This window comes from Hemitrygon akajei, unplaced genomic scaffold (genome assembly GCF_048418815.1).
Source record: "Hemitrygon akajei unplaced genomic scaffold, sHemAka1.3 Scf000230, whole genome shotgun sequence".
In the NCBI taxonomy this organism is placed as follows: Eukaryota; Metazoa; Chordata; class Chondrichthyes; order Myliobatiformes; family Dasyatidae; genus Hemitrygon; species Hemitrygon akajei.
Window position 1 is genome coordinate 230,460 of NW_027332112.1, and position 10,549 is coordinate 241,008.

General features: G+C 40.4%; 1 non-coding gene across 1 annotated transcript; it reads left to right on the forward strand.

Moving 5' to 3' along the window:
• The first annotated feature begins 10,045 nt into the window (after positions 1–10,045).
• trnar-ucg (transfer RNA arginine (anticodon UCG)) lies at positions 10,046–10,134 on the forward strand. Its single transcript is given in 2 exon segments — positions 10,046–10,082; positions 10,099–10,134. It is a non-coding gene; the product is annotated as a tRNA-Arg (tRNA).
• The last annotated feature ends 415 nt before the right edge of the window (positions 10,135–10,549 follow it).

The window sequence follows — 10,549 nt, forward strand, 5'->3', positions numbered from 1 at the left end:
TGTAAATATTGCTGTAATAAATGTCTAACCTAAAAATATTGCAAAAAATGTGTATGAGCGAGAGAAAATTTATTAATTAACTCCTCAAATGTCATCAATCGACCATCACAAAATAAATGTGTAAAAGAATGGATTCCATTATTTTTCAATAGAAGTAAAATGGGGTCAATTGTTGAAGATTTAAATGAAAAGTTTCGATATAAAACTAGACAACGAAAATTGTTTAAAATTTTTAAAAAAATACGAAACTGAACCCAAATCCATAGGGATTGTTTAATAACCGAATAAAGATTTAAATTTGGAATTTTAGAGACCTGTAAATGTAATGGAGCTCCTAAAATTGAAGTTAAATGGAATTGTTTAACAGCTTTTAATTCCAAATCAACACATAATGGTTTTTGGTTCTTATCAAGCCAATATAACCAAAACCATAATTGTCTAATATTCACAGCCCAATAATACAGTCTTAAGTTAGGAAGTGCAAGTCCACCATCTTTTTAATTTTTTTTTGTAAATGATACTTATTAATTCTTAGTCGATTATTGTTCCAAATAAAAGAAGAAATAATAGAGTCAAGTTGATCGATTTTTCTCAGTTAAAAAGATAGATATATTTTGAAAAATATATAAAAATCTAGGTAAAATCATCATTTTCACAGCATGAATACGACCTATTTAAGAATACTTAGTGGATTCCATCTAGAAAATTGTTGTATCATGGAGTCCATTAAAGGAACTATATGCGCTTTATAGAGATCTTTATATTTTTAGTAGTTATAATACCTAAATATCTAAATGTATTAACAAGTCTAAAATGAATATCATTATATATACCAACATGGACATCTAACGGGAGCAATTCACTTTTATTCAAGTTAAGTTTATATCCTTAATGTTTCCCAAAATCTTTAAGTGTTTCCAAAAAATTAGGAATTGATTCCTCAAGTTTTGAAATGAAAAAAAAACAAAAGATCATCTGTATAAAAAGAAATCTTATGCATGGTTCCATTCATAGAGATACCACGAATATGTTAGCTTCTCGTAATATTATAGCTAAAGGCTCCAATACAAGATTAAATAATGAAGGATTTAATGGACATCCCTGTCTAATGCCACGAGAAACGGAGAAAAGAGAAGACCTGCATTTATTAGTAATGACCGTGGCAATAGGATTGTTATAAATCATTTGAATCCATCTATTGAAATTATTACCAAAACCATTTTTTTTTAATCCTTTGAAAATGGCCACTGAACTCTATCAAATCCATTTTCAGCATCGAGAGAGATAACGCATTGAGGTTGCTTCGATAACGATAAATATATAATGTTCATCGATCTCCGAATGTTAGAGAAAGAATAACGGCCTTTAATAAAGCCCGTTTGATCCATAGAAATTATTTTAGTCAAAAATTTTCCAAGCGATTAGCCATTACTTTAGAGAGAATTTTTGCATCCACATTTCTGGGCGAAATAGGCCTATATGATGAACATTCAACAGGATCTTTCTCTTTTTTTACGAATTAAGGAAATGGATGCTTCATAAAAAGAAGAAGGTAAATTACCCTTCTCAAAGGATTCATTAAATATTTCCAAAAGATACGGAGAATGTAATCTTTTAATTTTTTTGTAAACTCACACTGAATAACCATCAAGTCCAGGAGCTTTACCAGATTGCATTGAGAAAATAGCTTTCTGAATTGCATGCTCGGTAATTGGAGCATCAAGCATCTTTTGACCTTCAGGAGAATTTTTTTGGAAATTTAATCTTATGTTAAAAAAAAGCCTTCATTTTAGAGGAATATTCAGGAAATTGAGATCTATAAAGATCAGAGTAAAAAATCTTGAAATCTTAATGTTCTCATGATTACTTACGATATCTCTATTATTTTTACGAATCTTTAAGATTTGTCTTTCAGCTCTAGCTGTTCTTAATTGAGCAGCTCAGAGCTTATTATTTTTATCTCCAAAAATATAAAATTGACTTTTCAATTTAAGCAAATATCCTTCAATAGGATATATTAGTAATACATTATACTGTGATTGTAATTCTAGTCTTTTTTTTTAAATGAAACAACATTTGGAGAGATTGCTTTGATGTTATCTAATTCTATAATTTGTTTAGAAATTTTATCTAATTCCATTCTTGCTTGTTTCTTCAGTTTAGCTATAATCGAAATAATTTGACCATGTAGATAAGCTTCTAATGTATCCCAAATTACTAACTTAGAGACTTTTCCTATATTATTAATGAGAAAAAGCTCTTTTATCTGAGCTTCGATAAACTCAACAAATTCTGAACTTTGTAATAAATGTTCTGGAAAACGACAAAATGGTCTGGTAGAAACAACATCTTTCAGTTCAAATATTAAGTTTAAAGGAGCATGATCAGAAATAGCAATCGCATCATACTCACATTTCTGAACATTGAATAAAAGTCGAGGGTCAACTATAAAATAGTCGATTCTCGAATATTTATTATAAAAATGTGAGGAAAAAGTGTATTCTGTATCACTAGGGTGCATATGCCTCCAAACCTCAATTAAACCGTAATCAATTAAAAAGGAATAAGTGACGCAGAACGATTAGGGAGTTGATATTTGGATGATGACTTATCCATTAAAAGATTTATACAAGTACTAAAATCACCGCCCATTAATAACATATATTGATTTAAATCAGGTAATAGAGCAAAAACTGCTTTAAAAATTGAGGGATCATCAACATTTGGTCCATAAATATACACAAAATAATATTCCTATTACAAATTATTCCTTTAACAATCAAAAGTTTAAAATTAATATCAGCTATAATATCCTCTTGATTAAAATGAATATTGGAATCAATAAAAATAGAAACACCTCTAGTTTTATCTGGGATTTTGCGTGAAACTGAGGACCCTCCAATATTTAAAAAAACGCTTTTTATCACATAACCTGATATGCGTCTCTTGAGCAAAGATTAAATCAGGCTGGAAACGGTTAATAACTGTAAACGTTTTCTTTCGCTTAATAGGTTGATTCCAAACGCGGACATTCCAACTTAAAGCATTTACCTGTTTAGATATCATCATGGAACTTTGTGTATAAAAACAATAGTTAGACGCATGTCAGGATAGGGTAGTCGAAAATGGCGGAGATGAACAACGATAAAATTAATTGGCTTTTGCTCCGGTATTCCATAACGGGGGGGAAAAATCCCACCCAAACTACAAAGCCCAGAAACAAGTCAATATCAATCGACGCTAGCACCAAGAAAAGCATAGATGCAAATCCAAGCACCGCCTACCAAAGTAAAAAAAAAACCGGCCCACATTACCTCCGACAGAGGCGCCCGGTTCACCTCCAGCCTGTGGTCAGCTATGGCCAGCCGTTTGGGCACATAGCTGCACCACACAACTGCCTACCACCCACAGTCGAACGGACTAGTGGAGCGTTTCCACCGTCACATGAAGTCGGCTCTCATGGCCCGCCTCAAATGGCCGAACTGGGTGAACGAGCTTCCCTGGGTCCTGCTCGGTATCCGCACGGCGTCCAAAGAGGATCTGCACACCTCGTCGGCCGACTTGGTGTATGGCGCACCCCTGGTCGTCGCAGGAGAGTTCATACCAGCCCCAAGGGGGCAAGAGGAAGAACCCGCAGCAGTCCTGGACAGGCTACGTGAGAGGCTCGGTAACCTGGCCCCCATACCCACTTCACAGCATGGGCAGAACCCGACCTGCGTACCCAATGACATGCAGAACTGTAAGTTTGTGTTTGTACGACGGGGCGGACACCGGACACCGCTACAACGGCCCGACGAGGGGCCGTTTACGGTGATCAGAAACAACGGGTCTACGTTCGTGCTGGGCATTGGGGGGAGAGAGGCGGTTTTCATAGTGGACCGACTCAAACCGGCTCAAGTGTACTTGGCGCAGCCGGTCGAGATTCAGGCACCGCGGTGCAGAGGCAGACCTCCCAGACTGAGGACATTGGGGGGTGTATCGCCAGTTCTGAGGGGTTGGGGGATTATGTGGCGACCCACTTACCAGCGCACTCGAAACGGCTCACAAAGTGGCGCACCGGCATTGAGGCCGGACACAAAAAGGGCGCCAAGCCTGCTTCACCAGCAAGGGGAAAAGCCCGCGCGCGGGACAGGTCCCTGAATATGCGCACGGGCAGGGCGAGAACATGAAGGCTTCAAAGCAAGGCCGAGAAGTTTGAATAAATTTCTTTTGCAACTTCAACTCACCGACCGCGTGTCGTTAATCACGCGCTGTGTGTAGCACACCGCTATAATTTGTCATTTTGAAGCTCTAAAAGATGGAAATAAAAAAATAAAAAGTAATCTTGCTTAAAATATTAAAGAAACGTGTCATCTTTAATTTTTTGTCTTTTGGATATCAGGTCATCTTTTACTCGCTTAGCTGTTCACAGTGACACACATTTTGACTAGGGTGCCCCAATTTTTGCATGCCACGGTATTTTGGTTATTTATGTGCTGAAATTTATTCCTGCCACATTTTCTTCCTTTCACATTTCCCCCGACAAGTCATTCTCCGAAATCACATGCAGTGTGAAGCATTTGTGAATGATTCTCTGATTCGTGCGTCTCCATCCATTTCACCGTTTCAAAATACATAAATTTTAATATTTTAAACATGTGAAATTCCGCACATGATGTAATCCAAAGCAACACACTAAACGCTGGAGCAACTCAGTAGGTCAGGCGGCATCTGTGGACATGAATAAACAGTTGACAATTATTCCATCATCTACCCGAGATTTTTCTTTGCGTCTGGCAAGTAAGCGGGGAGACGCCAGAATAAATGGCTTGGGAAGGGAAAAGCAGAAGTGAAATGCGTATAAAAGATAAATCGCTGGAGCGGAAGCAATCTGGTAAGTGAGGACAGTGGAGCACAGGGAAAACGGAGCAGGACGGGGACGACGTGTGAGGTGATAGGCGTGTGAGAATAAACATGAGGCCAGAGCGGTGAATAGAGGTAGACAGGAGGAGGAGGGATGTTTTAAAACCGACATTCATGGCATCAGATTGTTGCTCCTACGTCTTGAGTTTATCCTCACCGATGGCACAAGAATAATCCATGGACCGGCTGGAGCGATGGTGCTCGACGAAATGACGCCGTCTCCTAGTTTATTTTCCTCCTCACTATGTCGTTAGAGAAGGCCAGAAACATGGAAAAGTAGTTGGAATATCAGTGGATGAAACATTCATGTGTGGTGAAATAACGCTAGCCGCGCGCAAGTATTCCACAGTCCGAGTACCTGAACCCTGTGGCTATGTTTGTTTTCCAATGCACTGGAGACATCATTGTGAACACTGAAAGTGCAGTAGCCGAGGTCGGCAGGTATGCAACTAAACTGCTGTGTCAGTCTCTTCTATCAGATTTAACCGGAGAAATTCAACACATTTCGCTATGGTACTCTAGTCAGACCAATATTATATACTATTCCATCATTATTTTTCCAGTCAGCGAAGGCAGGTATTCGGGATGTATTGAACACTACGTTATCAATCTGCCTGACTGCCTCCAATGATGTTTGAACTTCAATTTCCTTGTTTTTTGTCTACATCAGCCCTCTAGAGAGCCTGATCACTCATTATGAATATACCAGCCCTACTCATCCGTGGAAGGAAATCGCCACATACCTCAAAACTGACCCTCGTCTTCCCTTCAATGGTCGTCAGGCAAACTGATCAATTTCTTTCTCGAACTGACGACGGAATCACTTGCTACTACATAGTCCTGTCAAAACCACGGATTCGGCAGTGCAGTTAGGACAATTGCGATTGCGAATTTGCACGTGTCAGCTAAATATTACTTATTCGTCATTGTATTTAACATCATACTTGCCATCGTAGTACCTGTCCAGACTTGGACAGAGCATAGCAACGTTTCGCTGCCATTTTGCATTGGCCTTCCCTGAGATATTGGACTTACAAATCAACCCCTTTTGAGAGCTTCAGTTAACGGCCCTCTTTGGCCCAGCGTTTATTGTTTATTTTCCCTTTAAACGCCAACTCACATTTTTTTCTATATTTTTAGATGGTGGTTAAACGTACTGTTTCCGTAGGTTGCATCCTGATTCCTAATGGGTTTTTTTTTGTAGTTTTTTTTTCTCAGTTAGATGAGGTTTTTTTTCCTTCTTTTTTCTATATATATATGTATATATATATATATATATATTTCATTTTTATAAATTATGATTAGTTTTTTTCTTCAGCTCTATTAATTGTATACATATTGATTTGTTGATATTTTGTATTATTCTACAGTTGTGGAAGATTATGTATGAATAAAAATATTCTAAAAATGAGAAAATTTTCCCTTTAACGCTGTTCATATTAAAGTCTGTGGAATATCGACCTGCTTCAGTGTCTCTCACTCCGCACTTGGGCGATATCCGAACGTGGTAACAAGTCTCTCTAGACACAGTGAACGGTTTTACTTACGTGCAATCCAGTTCAGACAATTTAATGCACAACTACATCAAGACTGATAATTTACTGATCGAAACCGGCTTCAAAGATTACCGGGAGAAGGCCAGGGAATTGGGGTTGCGGAGGGGTAAAAAGGATCAGTCATGATGGAATGGCGGAGCAGGATTGATGGGCCAAGTAGCCTAATTCTGCCCCTACATTTTGTGGTCTTATCGTTACTCGTCCTGCCAGAGAGCTTCCACTGCAGAAAAGGCGGTCATGGGCCGACATATGGGACCGGGAATAGAGACGGGAATTGAGGAAGTTAGTCACTGGGAAATTGTGCTTTATTTTGTGGCTGGAGCTCAGGTGATCGACGAACCCTCAATTCCTCTGAAGAAGAGACGCGACCAGAAATATCGACTGCTTATTCATGCCCAGTTGCTGACCTGTTGAGGCCTTCCAGCATTTTGTGTAGGCTGCAATTAATGTAATTAACGGGTTCAATACGTTCAGTGCCTTTGTAAGTCTGGATGCTATATTAGTTTAAAACTCTTCACTATATTAACTTTCAAACATCATATTATTTTTAAAATATTTCCATTGCAGGATCTATAACTGAGATAATTTCCAGCGTGAAACTGAGCTTCCCAATAGCAGGAGATCATTGATCGATGATGAAAAATTCCGTGGAGCTTAGGAATGGACAAGATCAAAGATAGTAATCGTGAAACCGAGAGGTGAGACTGAGAGTGTTTCGCAACAACATTCACTGAATTCTCGCATCGTCATTTCTTCGCCTTTGAGATTTTGCAATTTCGTGCCAAGCTATCCATACGTGATTACAACTGGAATTTTACTTGAATTACATCATGTTTATTTTTACCCCAGCTGTTGGAAGACACGTCAGTCTTGTGTAGTATTGAATATTCAGTGTGCTGGAGCGAGTATAAACGAATGACCGTGGAGATTCATCAGCTCAGTGTTTCTTCAGCGAGATCGTGTTAGCTGGAAGACAGGCTGAATCTCACACAGAATACGTGAAACATTTTACCGTGTGAGAAAGATATATTACATGCTCATTGCCGTTATTGGTGTTCCTGGTAAGAACACAGGTGAACCAACATTTGCAGTTCTGTGTGAGTGGTCTTTGGACTCGTTCAGTTACCGACAGCGTTGTGATGCCGGTGTATCAGTCAGTGCGGTGCAGACTGCTGAGAAAACTCTACGCTCGGTCAGAAGTGCCCTTGCAGTTTAATCAGTTGCCTAGGCTGAAACTAAGCTCGCAATTAAAACGGATGTAGAGTGAAGATGGGGGAGATGGATTCATGTTGTGAAATCATGGCAGGCAGTTTTGACTTTTCAATGCAAAGCCGTTCTCAGAGTAAACTCGGATACTGCAGCGGGCTCCGAGCCGTTTCGGGGCTCTTGGTGTTATTCCATTTCAACAGTATAACATATTTTAAATTCACGAAATTGCTGCAGGTTTACAGGCGATGCTGGAAGCGGATCGCCGGTGAGATTCAGACGAGAGCGGCAGACAGCACTTGTGAGTTAGTATCCGAACCATCGGGAGTTTTGAAAATTGATATAATGGGTTGTGTGCAGTTTCGTGAACCAGGGTTTGCTTCCATTCCCTGATTGAAGACGGGGTTGAGAAAACACAGAGACGCACGATGGGGATCAGACCAGATAAGTTTCATGCGATACTCCGCTCTGGAACAATGAGCATCAATGTATTTAGAATAATGATGCAGTGGCTTACAGTAATCCCAGGGGGAAAAAAAATACCCAACAACATCAAATGTTTGGAAGGACCTATATTATTCTCCCTTGGAAATCGGATGTTTTGAGCACTAAAGTCCAGAATACCCGGAACATTCGGCGGGTCAGGCAAAATCTTAAAAAGTGAAATTTAAAAATTTCTGATCGGTTACCTTAACAAAGTGTGAAGGAACAGCGGCCAAGCGCAGTTGCAGAATTTAAAACAAGGGAGCCAAGCGAAGCTCCTGGACGAAATAGGCAAACGGAAGTTGAGGAGGCGTCGAAGACAGAAGAACGGGAGAAATAAATTAAATCATGTGCTGATCGAACTCTTCCAGGCCTCCCATTCCCTTGCCTTCGATTGATTTCAACGAGGTCACCCCTAATTCTGCTGAGGTCCGGTGAATAGATACCCAGTGCCAACAGACTCTCTTCATGTGACAATCCGTTCAGTTTCAGTGCTCAGGGCACAGACACAGATAAGAACGTCCCTTTAGAACAGGGATGAGGAGGACATTCTGCAGCGGGTATAAAGCATCTGTGGAATTCGTTGTCATGGATCGTTGTGGAGCCCATCTTATTGCGTTTATTTAAAGCGGAGGGTGACAGGTTCTTGATTAGTAAGGTTGTCAAAGGTGACGAGAAAACGCTAGGAGAATTGCGTTGAGAGGGATAATGTATCTGTCATGATGGAATGGCGGAGAAACATCGATGAGCCGAATAGTATAATTCTGTTTCTGTGTCTTGTGGCATTGTGGCCAAGTTCGGTGACGAACTAATGGTGAATATTGTTTTTAATGACTCACATACCAACCTGTCTGGCGTCTCTGGGACAAAAGGCGGAGGTTCGGAAGTGATTGCTTCAAAGATGGTCTCCCAGATAAACATGGCGCGACGAAGATGGGAGTCGAACTCACGCGTGCCGTGCACAATGGATTAGCAGTCAATTGCCTTAACCGCTCGGCCACTTCTTGCTCTCGTGATTGGAGCTTCTGAATCTCTTCAGAGCAATTACAGACTCTGCTTCTGATTCACACATTTGTTTTCAGATTCTATGTCAATTTCCTTTGCTCTCTGTGATGACCAGAATTCATGGACATGGATAAGGAAAATGTAGAGAGATTTGTGCCAACCACAGGAAACTTGGAAATACCTAATGCAGGTACCTTCGGCGCTATGGACATGCTGTGGCAAAAGGCTCCATTCCGTGCTCCGCCACTCGGAGAACCCGTGACTGTTTTCTGTTGTATAATGAGATAAATTTATGTTGAATTAAATCAAATTTCAGTAGCTTTGTTGTCATATTGCTCGTTTTCAAGTGAACAGATATTAAGGGAATTTGCCACCTGGCTCTAGAATGACGACTTTCCGTGTATTGGGCAAATGCAATAACCCGATAGTTACTGTATTACAGACACGCTGAAGGGCACCCCCGGCTGTGCGCAGCCGCAGATCCGAACACCTCAATGCTTACACGACATAAACAGTGTTCGGTTCTGGATTACCAAACCAACGGCTGAATTATCTAAAAAGAAAGCGAGTTCACTCTATCAATAATATATTAAATGTGGTGGACCATATTCAATTATTCCATCACAGAATATAACGCGGCCCTAAAAGTCAGTGGTGTGGGCATTTTACAATTCCTTTCTGTGTGACAGAAAGAGAATATTGAATTTAAACGGACAGCCTAAAGCAGGAATGAATGGAGTGATATTAAGAACAATGATCGAATGTTCACCTGGGATAACAACACTGCATACCAGTACTTTTAGTTCGGTCAGGAAACCATTCTACACGTGGAAACTCCTTGCAGCAGTCAGCATGTTCCCCATTTTTTTCCATTGGAATTTCCCACAGAATGCGGCCGTGTGGCCTAATGGATAAGGCGTCTGACTTCGGTGCTTGAATCGAAGTCATCAGAAGATTGCAGGTTCGAGTCCTGTCACGGTCGTTTTGCCAGATTGGTGATTTTGATTCCATTCTGTCTCTCACTCTCTGCAACATGGTTGTCTCAGTTCCGCGTGGGGATTAATCGAAGTATCCCACCTCAGTGGAAAATGTAATGCCACCTCATTGTTATACGCATCACATAATATTATACGTCTAGTCTGTGAGGTATTTCTGCAAATGCTTTCATAAACAATTCACTGGAGCTTCTCAGATGTTTGGGTGGAGCTGCTGCTGGGACGGTAAGTTTATTTCACATTCAGCTGTGTCTCCGAGCACACCTTTTCGGCGAGAATTCCCCACCCAGTACCGACGGTACATTCTCCTGTCTCCAACCCTCCACCTATTCTTGGACTCAGCGCGCTGTTTCTCTGCCTGCTCTGGATATCTTTATCACTAATTGCCGGCGGGTTATCTCC